General features: G+C 40.6%; 1 protein-coding gene across 1 annotated transcript in view; it reads left to right on the forward strand.

Annotated features, from left to right (window-relative positions):
- LOC127235735 (ribose-5-phosphate isomerase) overlaps positions 1-12,151 on the forward strand; it is an 877,486-nt gene that overhangs the window by 572,864 nt on the left and 292,471 nt on the right. The gene's annotated exons all lie outside the window — the stretch shown is intronic.

Consider the following 12,151-nt stretch of genomic DNA (forward strand, 5'->3'; position numbering starts at 1 on the left):
CTGACCTCCAACATGCCACAGCAGCTCAGGTGTGTGAGCTTGTGAGGTTCCTTTGTTTCACAAGCGTATTTCTCTTAGGTGTCCTACTCTGAAGTAGGAGGTGCTAATCTCATTTAGCTGTTGGGCAAATACATTAATCTTGGTGGTGAGCAACTGTTAAGCAACTTCCCCAACCCCATGCTTATGAGCACTTGCACCATTTTTTCCTTTGCTGAACAAGCCCGTCACGGATTCCATCGAGCTCAAGGTTTCCTTTTCACTCACTGGGACTCACGCTAAATCAAGTGTGTCGCTATGGGACAAGTCAATGCAATAGCCGGGAAGCTGATAGTCCACAAAAATCTAGATGCAAGGCTTTCTCCCCACAGAAATCCATCTCATGCCACCCCTCCTCTACAGCCCAAACTGAGCCTCGGCCTAAATGCCATGCTGGTGGTTAAGGGGCAGCAGCTCTCAGCTGCCTGTCTTCTCAGCCTGGGGCTGTGGTGGTTTTTGTCCGTTGGTGGGTTAGGTTGCCGCTAAGGGAGAACCGAGTGTCTTCAAGCTTTAGAACTTCCTCTCCTGTTCATATGAAACCACTTAAAGGAAGGGAGCGAGTTCAGGCAGGTTTCCAGCCGTCACGTGGAGGCGGAAGTGCCTCGTTTCCCCAGTGAGAGAGACTGCGAAGTCTTGATTCTCTTGCCGCCTTCAGAGTCACCCTAGGGCCCTAGCCAAAAAGCCTCGGGGGAAGGCAAGACATCTAACCTTCCCTTTAAAAGGGTAAAATGAACAAGGGGTTTCCCAAAACTAAATTTCTGTGGCCCAGCTGAAGCTTACCGGTTTCATTATTTTAACTTACCTTCAAAAAGCAAATAAGCAGATTGGGATGAAGCGGGCTGCTGAAAAAGGCGCTCTCTGAGAAACCCTTCTTCTGTCAGAATGGCGCTGTCTGAAGAAACATCGGTTTCTCGTCTTAGAGTAGATGCTCTGCGCTTTACAGAGCTCCAAGTTGGATACCCTCTCACATTTACTGGAGAAGCTGAATTGAATCCTGCTTGGGTGAGAAAAATCACTAACGCCCCCCCCCCGTGAAGATGACAATGAGGTATTTGATGAGTTCAACGTATTTACACTGCTCTCTTTTCTAGATCACATGAATGACACACACAAGAAAACTAAGAACTAAAGAGGGTGGCATACATGTACAGCCTCCGTGAACCAAAGTCGACTGCATTCCTGGACCAAGTGTCTGCCATGGGCACCTGGTGTGCTGAAGACCTTTCGTCCTCATTTCTTCCAAGCAGGACATATTTCTGTTTTCCCGCTCAGCCTATCAGCTGAGGACAGGGCTCCTAAAACAGTAACCTTCAGGACCTTAGCCTCTTCCTCCAAGGCTCCTCCTCACTCCAAAATCTCCCTTTCAGTGGCTGGTGTGAGCACTGGTGGGTGCTGGGCTTGAGATCAATGTGAAAAGCAGACAGGTCTTAGCTTGTCTGAGCCTCCAGCAACCCCGGCTGATTTCCTTATGTGAGTCACCAGGGTTTTCTCCACTATTTCCATTCTCTCAAGAAAAACAATGCTGATACTGGACCTTATTTACCACTCTTGCATAGTTTTCCGTGTGCAGCATTAGAGACAGGGAGGAGTGCTGTTTTAGTTCAGGGTTTTATTACACAGATGAAGGGATGGAATACAGACAATAGACTTCCCCAAGCCATGCAGCAGGGGGCAACTGCACTTGAGTTCAAACCCCCTCATCTAGTGATCCTTGGCTGGCTTACAGCTCACTGTAGATCAGGATGGCTTCAAATTCTGCTTCTACCTCATGAGTACTGAGATTAAAGGTGTTTGTCCCTACACCTGCTGGTCCTTTAGATATCAGTTAAATGGGAGCAATACTTTGGCTAAGTGGATGTAAAATGGTAAGATTTGAAGTCACCTGGCTGCTATTTTCTTTTTTGCAAAATGGGTATACTTTTATTTAGCAACATGCTTGGTTTTAATAGTTAAGACCAGGCGTGAGGTTAATGAGATTCTATCACTCCTGGTTGATCTACAGCACATTAGCTTAAGAATCTGGAGTAAAAAAGTTGCTGGTTGTGAATGAGTTCATAGATCATCCACCCACTTGCCCATGGGAACCCTTTCTAGATTTCTATGATAGGGAAACTAGGGAGCCATCTGTTCACAGAGAAAGCCATGGCCCCTCTGGCTTAAACAAAACATCCATGTTCAGCTAGGTAAGCAGAGACAGAGCTTCAACCATGATATGAAAAACAAATGTGTATTGTTTTTATTTTCCCAAGACAGGGCTTCTCTGTGTAACAGCTCTGGCCATCCTGGAACTTACTTTGTCAAGAACAAAGATACATTATTGAAAACATACAAATGGAATATGGAAGGTCTATGAGATGCTAAGAAAACAATAACATGCTAAAAGCATAGAAATGTTGTCAATATAACAGAAGAGTCTGCACTTCTGTACCTACACTCAGGTACAAGAGGCATGTGACTATCAAACAAATAAGATCAGAAAAAGAAAAAAAAAGCTCCACACACCATATTAGAATCAAAACAGAACAGCTAATGTGTCAAAAAGGTGCAGAAGATAAAATAAAGTTACATGTACAGGCAGGCCCATTAGAATAACCCTGATTTCTCAGCAGAAACTTTTAAATTGAGAAGGATTTGTTTGGAATGTCATATTTCAGCCTCAGACAGATCATTGGTGCCAACCTGGGTTATTATACCCAGCAAAATTCACTGTCTCTCTATTCACAATTTCCAGGAAATAGAAAGAGCCTTTATGTTTGCTGATGGGTGGATAATTTCAAATATATATATATATATATATATATATATATATATGTGTGTGTGTGTGTGTGTGTGTGTGTGTGTGTGTGTGAATATTATTTATGTGTTAAGAAAAGAAAATGCAATTAAACTGGATGGTAGTAGTTCATGACTTTAGTCCCTGATTAAAGGAGGAGGCAGAGGCAGGCAGGTCTCTGAGAGTTCAAGGCCAGCCTGGTCAACAAAGTGAGTTCCAGGACAGCCAGGGCTGCTACACAGAGAAACCCTGTCTCAAAAAGGAGCTGGGGAGAAAATTATAAAATGTGCAGATAAATAAATAAAACTCCCTCAGTGAGGTAACACAGACTCAAAGAGACAAAGATCATGCTTTCTCTCATATGTAGACATTAACTTAAAGCTTTAGATGTGGGTTTTTTGTTTAAAATACCCATACAAGTTAAGAAAGTAATAAAGAAATTTTTCAAGCAAGGGAAAATAGAATATAATATTATAAGGGAAAGAAATAGGAATGATTAAGGGGTGGGAGTGGGAAGGCAGGATAGAGGCAGGGATGAGGGGAGACTAACACTAAAAGCCTTTTTTGAGGAAACCTACCAGAATAGATGCATCTTAAAAATATATACATATATAAAAAGAGTTTAAATGGAACTACACTATAATGGGAGGCAAACAAAATTCCAACTGACACCATGCACTATCAAAACTTCCCAGTAACAGGAATAGGAATCTTTTTTTTAGAATTGCTGGCCAATGGAGTCCATAGGACCCCCACAAACATTACAGGCTATTTCCATTGCTCTTGGTTACCCTACAGCACCTGACAGCAATACTCTACTGAAGATACTACATACTTGAGTCATAAACATGAAGAAATCCAGTAGCCACTGATATGGAAGTTTCATCCCTATTGGATAACATTCAAAGTGCTAGAGGATACTTTACACAATATGGGAGGAGAAAAGTAATCATCAGTAGCTATGAACCTTGCATACTGTAATAATAACCTGTCTGGCAAGATGTGCCCATTAGGAAACAATAGCATGAATGTTATGAGACTGATCATCCACTTTCTGACTGGGTCTAAGGCTCAGTTCATGAGATGGGACAAACATATTACACTGTTAATAAGGTCAGTATCCTAAGGCCCTAAGAGAGAACCTACTACTATTGTTCTACTAAATGGGCATAGCATTTAAACTTCTAATGACTTACTGCTATACTCATAGATCAGTGTGTCACTCAACTCTGCTGTAGGATATTCAATAACACGGTGAACCCCAAGTTTGCATTTGTGTTAATTAAATAAAATCAACCTTGGGTCAGGAGGCCAAGTTAGCAACTAGTTGATAGAAAGTAATCATAGAGACTCATAGGATGTCTATAAAATGATAGATGTTTCTTTATGATAGATAACTACCTTAAATGCTGTCATAGAGCCTTCATCCAGTAGCTGATGGAAGCAGAAGCAGAGATTCACAGCCAAGCACTGAGTCAAACTCCTGGAATCCATTTGTAGAGAAGGAAGAGTGATGAGCAAAGGGGCCAAGACCATGCTGGGGAAACCCACAGAAAAGCTGACCTGAGCAAGTGAAAGTTCACAGACCCTAGTCTGACAGCTGGGGAACCAGCATAGGATGGAACCAGGCCCCCTGAACATCAGTGTCAGTTTGGAGGCCTGGGCAGTGGAACCAGTATTTATCCCTAATGCACAAATGGGCTTTAGGAGCCCATCCCCTGTGGAGGGATACTCTCTCAGCCTAGACACATGGGGGAGAGCCTAGGTCCTGCCCCAAATGATGTTAGACTTTGATGATCCCTCCCTCATGGGAGGCCTCACCCTCCCCGGGGAGTGTATAGGGGGCAAAATGGGGGCTAGTGGGGGCATAGGAAAATGGGAGGGAGAGGAAACTGGGATTGGTATGTAAAATAAGATTGTTTTTAATTTAAATAAAATTTGTTTTTAAAAGTATGATAAACACACAGTGTAGAGTGGGCTCTTTTGTTTTGGCAGAGCAAAAGGATGCTCTCATTCAGAGATGCTGGCAATGACAGAATGTCGGCTGGCTGCTACTCAGCCTCTCTGAGCTAGCAGATTGTCGCCCCAGTCTTTGACTCCTGAATAGTATTGACATACAGCGATTTAATTAAAAGCTTATACCCGGTACCTGCAGGAACAGGCCTTAGCCTGAGTAACCGGGCAATGGCTAAAAAGGCAGGCCAGTAACTGTGGAGCCATATTTGCTGGCTAAAACAGCGGCAGGTTAAAGCAAAGCCTGTGCCATAGGAAAAACAGCACAACCCTCATTAGAGAAGCTTCTTCTTTTAGCAGATAGTGATTAACACAGAGATCCGCTACTGGAATAAGAGAATAACAGACTGTGGGATATTCAGCCCTAAATGGAATATCTATGCCACAACTTAAGGCTCAGGGATAATCATGGAAGAGAGTGGAAAGATTTTAAGAGCCAGAAATAGTGGAAGGCTTCAAGGAAATAGAGTTTTCTGGACACAAGGAGGCATAAACACAGGAACTCACAGTGATTGACAGCATACACAAGATTCAACAGTATTTATCTCTGTATGAATTGACATTGGGAGCCAATTTCCCGTAGAGGGATGCTCTCTCAACCTAGACACACAGGAGAGGGCCTAGGCCCTGCCCTAAATGATGTGACTTTGATGATCCCCCATGGAAGGCCTCACCCTTTCTATGGAGCAGAAGAGGGATGGGATGGAGGTCAGTAGGGGGAGAATGGGAGGATGGGAGAGAGGGAACTGAGATTGATATATAAAATAAGATTGTTTCTAATTAAAAAAAAAAAGTTTAAGTCAGACAAAGTCCCAGCAAGAAGTTTGATGTAGTACCATTCTTAGCTGAGGAGATAATTGACATTTAACAGCTGCTAGCAAAGGCAGAGTCAGTTTTCCTTAACTATGTAAATTCTGATATATTGACCATACTGAAGGATAGGCCCCATACCCAAGAAAAGTTAACCAATGTAAACTGCACCCAATGGAATTAAAAAGAGAGATTGGAAGATTGGGTGGGTGAGACAGAGAGGGAAACAAGAAGTTGGGTGGGTAAGAAGACTATGGTAGATCTGGAAGAAATTGGGGTGAAAAGATCAAATAACGTTGTATAAAAATTTCAGAGACTTAATAAGATGTTATTTTAAAATTAAAACAAAAAGAAAAAACATGAGCCATCTCTTTTCCGACTTCAAGAAGAACACCCGATCATCAAAGTTAGATACTACCTTAAGCGGAGAGAATAAAAGGATAAAGAAAAAGTATAACATGCTAAAGGAATCAGAAAGCAATCAGGAATGTCTGTTGAAATGGACTTCCAACAAAAACTACTCCGAAGGGAGACAGAAGGTCACTTTAAGATGATTAAAAGCAAAGCCCATCAAGAGGACATTACAATTATAAATGTACGTGTATCAAATACAATAGCACTCAATCTCATTAAAACAAATCCACAGACTGTGATGATTAGTATTGTCAACTTAACTGAATCAAGGATCATCTGGGAGATGCCTGGGAGGCATTATTTTGGTCATTTTCACTGGGGTGGGAAGACTCATCTACTGTGGGTATTTCCTTGTTGGGGTCCTGGGTCATATACATAGAGAGGGGAATTGAAGAATGTGTGGTATGCATTCATTGCTCTTCTGATTGTGGCAGTCATGTGACCCACTGCTTCAAGCTCCTGCTGCTCTGAATTCCTTGCTTAACAGACTGTATCTTGAACCACGAACTAAAACAAACTTTATCTCTTAAGTTGTTTTTGTTTAGAGTGTTTTTTCACAGCAATAGGAAAGGAAACTAAAATACAGATTAACAGTGTGTTTACACTGATAGTGGGTGACTTCAATACCTACCGCACCCTTACCCTTAAACAGATCATCTGGACAAAACAAACAGAAACATCTAAGTTAAATGACATTATAGATCAAATGGACTTAATGGATATCTACAGAGCATTCCATCAAAATAATACAAAACACATATTCTTCTCAGAAGCCCATGGACTTCTCTCAAAATAGATCATATATTAAGACTCAAATAAGTCCCAAAAAATATAAGAAAGTTGAAATAACTCCTTGCATTATATCTGGCCGCAGTGGAATAAAGCTAGACATCATGCAATGACGAAAGTGTCACAGAAGAAATCAAGAAGGAAAATGTAAAATTCTTAGAACTGAATGAAAATGGAAACCTGTGGGAAATAATGGGAGCAGCACTCAGAGGGAAGGTCACACAGATAAATACTCACATGAAAAAGTAAGACTCCAATTAATAAGCATGGACCTCGCAGCCTTAGAGACACAAAAACAAGCCAAGTGTAAAAGGAGTACAGATAAATATTATGATCAGGACATGCCAGGTATTGGTGGCACACACCTTATTAAAGGATCACCCAACACACAGGAGGCAGAGGCAGGTGGATCTCTTGAGTTCAAAGCCAACTGGGTCTACAGGGTGAGTTGCGGGACAACCAGCCAGGGCTACACAGAGAAACCTTGTCTTGGGGGGGAAAGAAAGGTAAGGACACAAATTAATGAAATGAAACAGAAAAGAAAAATACAAAAGAATTCAATGAAATAGAGTTGGTTCTTTTAAAACATAAGAGAGTTATCCCTTTTCCAAACCAAAAAAAAAAAAAAAAAAAAAAAAAAAATTGTAAAACTAGGCATAAAAAGAGAAATTTAAAACAGCAACAAAATTCTAAAATTCATAAGAACATGCCTTACAAAGTCATTTTCCACTGAATTGAAAGGAATAGATTTATGTTCACATCTCTCCAGAAAAAGACAAGATTATAATGATCTCATTCAGAAACGTTTATAACTGTACCCAAATACATTTTACTAGCTCTCTGATCATGCTTTAGTTCAGCCAACCTAATAAAAATTAGCTATCACAATAGGTTCTGTGTTTTCAGAGAAGTTTTAGTCTCACAGACAAAATAAGCAGAGTACACAAATATCTCTGATATATTCCTGGCCCCCACATGTGTGCAGCCTCTGTTGTTAGCAACACTCCACACCAGAATGTCGTATCTATGAAAACTGATGAACTATCATGGCACGTCATTGTCCCCTCGAGTCTGTAGAGTTTCATTAGAGTACATCCCTGGTATTTCACAAATATCTAATGACCAATCAGTCAACCTAAAACTCCTTTGTGTTTTACTTGTTCATTTTTGTTTTCCCACAATCTCTGGCTACCACTGGTCTTTTTTGCTATGTCCATAGTTTTTCCCTATGAAGAATGTCATATTGTTGGAATAATACTGTGTATAACTTCTTCATTAAACTCCTTTCATGTGTTTTCATGGCTTAATAGAATGTTTACATTTAGTGGCGAATATTATTCCATGGCTTTAATGTATCACAATTTATCCATCACCTCCTAAGAACATTATGGTGGTTTGAATAAGAACATTCCCACAGGCACATATTCTTGAATGCCTAGTTCCCAACTAGAAGACTGTTTAGGAAGGCTCAGGAGATGTGCTGACCTTGTGGAGGGAGATGTGTCATGGGAGTGGACTTTGAGGTTTCAAAACCCATATCAGGGCTAGGTTCTTTGCCATGACATGGTTGATAAGTAGATGGTGGTAAGGGTCTAGGTTCTGGCTGTCTCTGACTCTGCAATGGGGGAAGAGGAGGAGGTCTTTCATGCTGAGGAAAGAACATGGGACTTTGAGGCTTTAAGGAAAGTGGAAAGGAGGAGCCAACTTAGTTAATGTGCAACCATCATATGTGATGCGTGTTCTTTACCCTTGGGCCTGTACACAGAATCAGCTATGGGGTTGGAGGGGACGTAACTATACATGGCATGATCTAAGCAGTGCCTGATCTGGGCTCTAACACAAAAGTTTACAGGTCAGTGAAAGGAATGTTTTCTTTTTTAAAAAATGGATTAAGAGAAATAATAAGCATTTGTTTGAAAAAGAAATTCAAACAGCACATAAGCATGTTTTCCTTGTAAGGGACAAAGGAATGTGCATTTAAGCGACAAAAAGGAACTTACTATGTAGTGTTTCAAGTACTTGAAATATTTAAGATATTTGAATTTTGCATTTGAGTAAGGTTACATACCAACATGTGAGAGATAGTATTGCAAGAGTAGGATCGAGGACAATTTTCTTTCTCATACTTATTTTTAGTTATTTAATTAGGAAGTAACTGCAACCACTTAAAGGAGTTCTCAGCTGGAACTTCTGGATAAAAGCTGTGGTTACCTCCTCTGATTCCCGCTGAAGGACAGTCAGCCATTTTGAATTTTATCCTGTCTCCAACTGCAGAAACAAGATCTTAGTGGCTGCTAGCTAGATAAGAACGAGTAGTGAGGGTATTAGTACACTCCCCATCCAAGAGTCAACTATAAAAACAACACCCTGTGCTGGTGTGGCCATTCTCCTCAATTAAAAACAGTAAGTTTAAAGTGGAAAATCTGTTCGGTATGAAGAGGGGTTAGGATGACAAAAAAGTAGAGGAAGTCAAGAATGGATAAAGGAAATGCCAAGCTAATTTTTATTGGACTGCAACTTGTAAATAAGAATGCAGCCAGTATTGCAAACATATGGATAGTCACACCCAGTGTGTGTTCCAGAAGGATGAGGGGGCATTTCAATCAAGATGCTGCCGCTGTACTATCATCTATCACATCTGTGACTCTTGTCAAACCTATGCCCATTTCACCTGCATCACAGGCAGTTAATGTCTGAGTGCTACAACGAGATCACCTGTTACAAAACAAGTCGCACTTCATAGTTCTGCGGAGTTTCTATCACCTTTAACTTAGTATTTAGCTTCCCATGCCTCATAAAAGATGTGAATGAAAGTCTCTGTGCACCTGTGTGGTACACAGGTGGGAGAACTGGAAACAAAGCAGTGTATCCGTGTGCTAGATAATTGTAGAGAATCTCTAGAAACAAGGAACACTGAGGGAGAGAGCAAAAGAGTATGGCACTTCTCATCGAACTCCAAGAAAAGGTTCGGTGCTTGTAGGGTTGTGCTCACTTGTACCACGGGGGCTGGGGCTGCAATAGATCTATTGTGTGTATGTGCTGTCCCAGAGAAGAGATATGTCTTTATCTGTGAAAAATTTAGGAGTCAGGCAGCTGCTGGGACAAGAAACTCTGTGAATGGGGATCTAGTATGCAACATAGTGACTCCTCTGAGTGTAAATAAAGTTCTAATGGCAGTGATGGTGTCACAGGATAAATGTTTCAGTGGAACTCTTCAAGCAACTCTCCTATCCTGACTATTCAGGGAAGAATACTCACAAAAGGCACACGAACCTCACCTCAGTCATATTCCACATTGAAACACTTTTTCCAAGGGCTTAGACAAGGGAACTTATTTTTGTTGGTCCTGAATTCAGCAAGAGTAGCGTGCTGTATTAATTTTCATTGCTGTGAGACATAGTTGAAAGGGAAGAAAGGCTTGTCTGAGCCATGGTTTCAGTACATGGTCGATCAACCCCATCACATCTTAGGGATCAAGGCTGATCACTGTTTGGCTTCTGGGAAACAGAAAGACAGAGAGTGGAAAAGACTAGAGATATAATACAGGCTTTCAAAGACATGGCCCCAGAATTCATTTCTTCTGATCATTCCTGGCTTCCAGAGTTCCCATCTCCTCCAAATATCCTGTGAATTCATCAATGGATTAGTCCATTGATAAAGCCAGAACCTTTATGATCTAAATGCTTCCCCAAAACTCTACCTCTGAACATTGTAGTGGGAACCAACTCTTCAGCATACCAGCTTTTGGGGGAAACGTTGTGTGTTCAAACTATACAAGCCAATGCAAAGGTATTGGTTCCTGAATGGATCTGATCAGGTGTCTAAGTCTGGGCTGATATAACAAATTACTACAGAATGAGGACCTTAAACAGAGAGTGTTGTTTCCTCAAAGCTCTGTAAGCTGGAAGTTAAAGATCAGGATGAGTTTATGGTCAGATTCTGGTTGAGGATGTCTTTCTTGTTTTGCAGACAGGCATTCTCTATTTGCATGGTAGGAGGACAAGTCTCTGGTCTCTCTACCTCCACAATACAGGACTATTGTCATTCAGGAGGAGTCTCCCTCCAGTTACCTCCTATATTAGTTATCTTTGTATCACTAGAATAAAAATATCTGACATAGTTAACTTCTAAAAGTTTGAAGGTTTGAAGGTTCTAGTCCCAGATGAGGTAGACCCATTTCTCTCTGACTCTTTTGAGGTGCCAGACAGTCACAACTAAGAAAGTGTGGTAGAGTAAAATATTCCTATCATGAACTAGAGCTTGTGGGAAGAGAGAAAGAGAGAGAAGGGACAAGAGAGGGAGAAGACTGCTGGTTGGGGTCCCATTAACTCCTTTTGAATGTAGCATCATTACCAAGGACCTCATATAATACCCTACTACCTACAAGTTCAGAGAACCGCCCAATCCCAATAATGGGGATTAAGCATTTGGGGCCTTTAATCCTGTCCATAGCATCTAGACACCATCATATTGGTATACAAAATATGAATTTAGGAGGTACGTAAACATGTTGAAGAACTGTTCATTTGGTAACATAATGATGTATATCCAGAACATAAAATTTACTCAAACTCTAAAATTATCCAGATTTGTTTAGATGTGAAGATATGCTTCTCAGATCCTCTACTGTTGAAACTTCAGGAGGAGGATTTTAAGGCTAAGGAGAGCCTGGACTACATAGTAAGTTCCAGGTCATCCTGAACTGTCTATCAAGTCCTATTTCCAATGAAAAAAATAAAACCAAAATCCTATAACTTTGTAGTATATAGTGCTTCCCACTTTTTTCAATTATGAGTCAATTAATTTCCCAGTAATATTTTTACACACAGTTAGTTTAAAAAGTTGGTTTAGTTTGCATAAATTGTTTATAACAAATTGACAAAAGTTTCCATTAAAGCTACCAGTAGTAATTATAATTATAATGTGTCATTAATAACTATTTTTATTATATTGCTGACTTGTTCTTCTTTGAGTCAATAAAGCTGAGCATCTATTTTGCAACTTCACTTTAGAGTTATTTTTTAATTATATGTTCTTATTAGTCAGGGTTCTCTAAGAAACAAAACTGGTAGAGTGAACTAATGTGCTCTGATATATTAGTAAGGAATTTATCATAGCACTTTGCAGGCTGTGGTCCAAGTACTCCTACAATGGCTGTCTCCTGAGGGAAAGGCTAAGAATCCAACAGTAGTTCAGTCTACGAGACTGGATGTGTCCCATTCTGGTGCTGAAGTCCCAGAGAGGTGCTAGAGAGCTGCCAGTTTCTGTTCCACACTGGAATCACAAGGAAGTGAGTTCTAACACCAGCAAAGGAAT

This window comes from Phodopus roborovskii, unplaced genomic scaffold (genome assembly GCF_943737965.1).
Source record: "Phodopus roborovskii unplaced genomic scaffold, PHOROB, whole genome shotgun sequence".
NCBI lineage: Eukaryota > Metazoa > Chordata > Mammalia > Rodentia > Cricetidae > Phodopus > Phodopus roborovskii.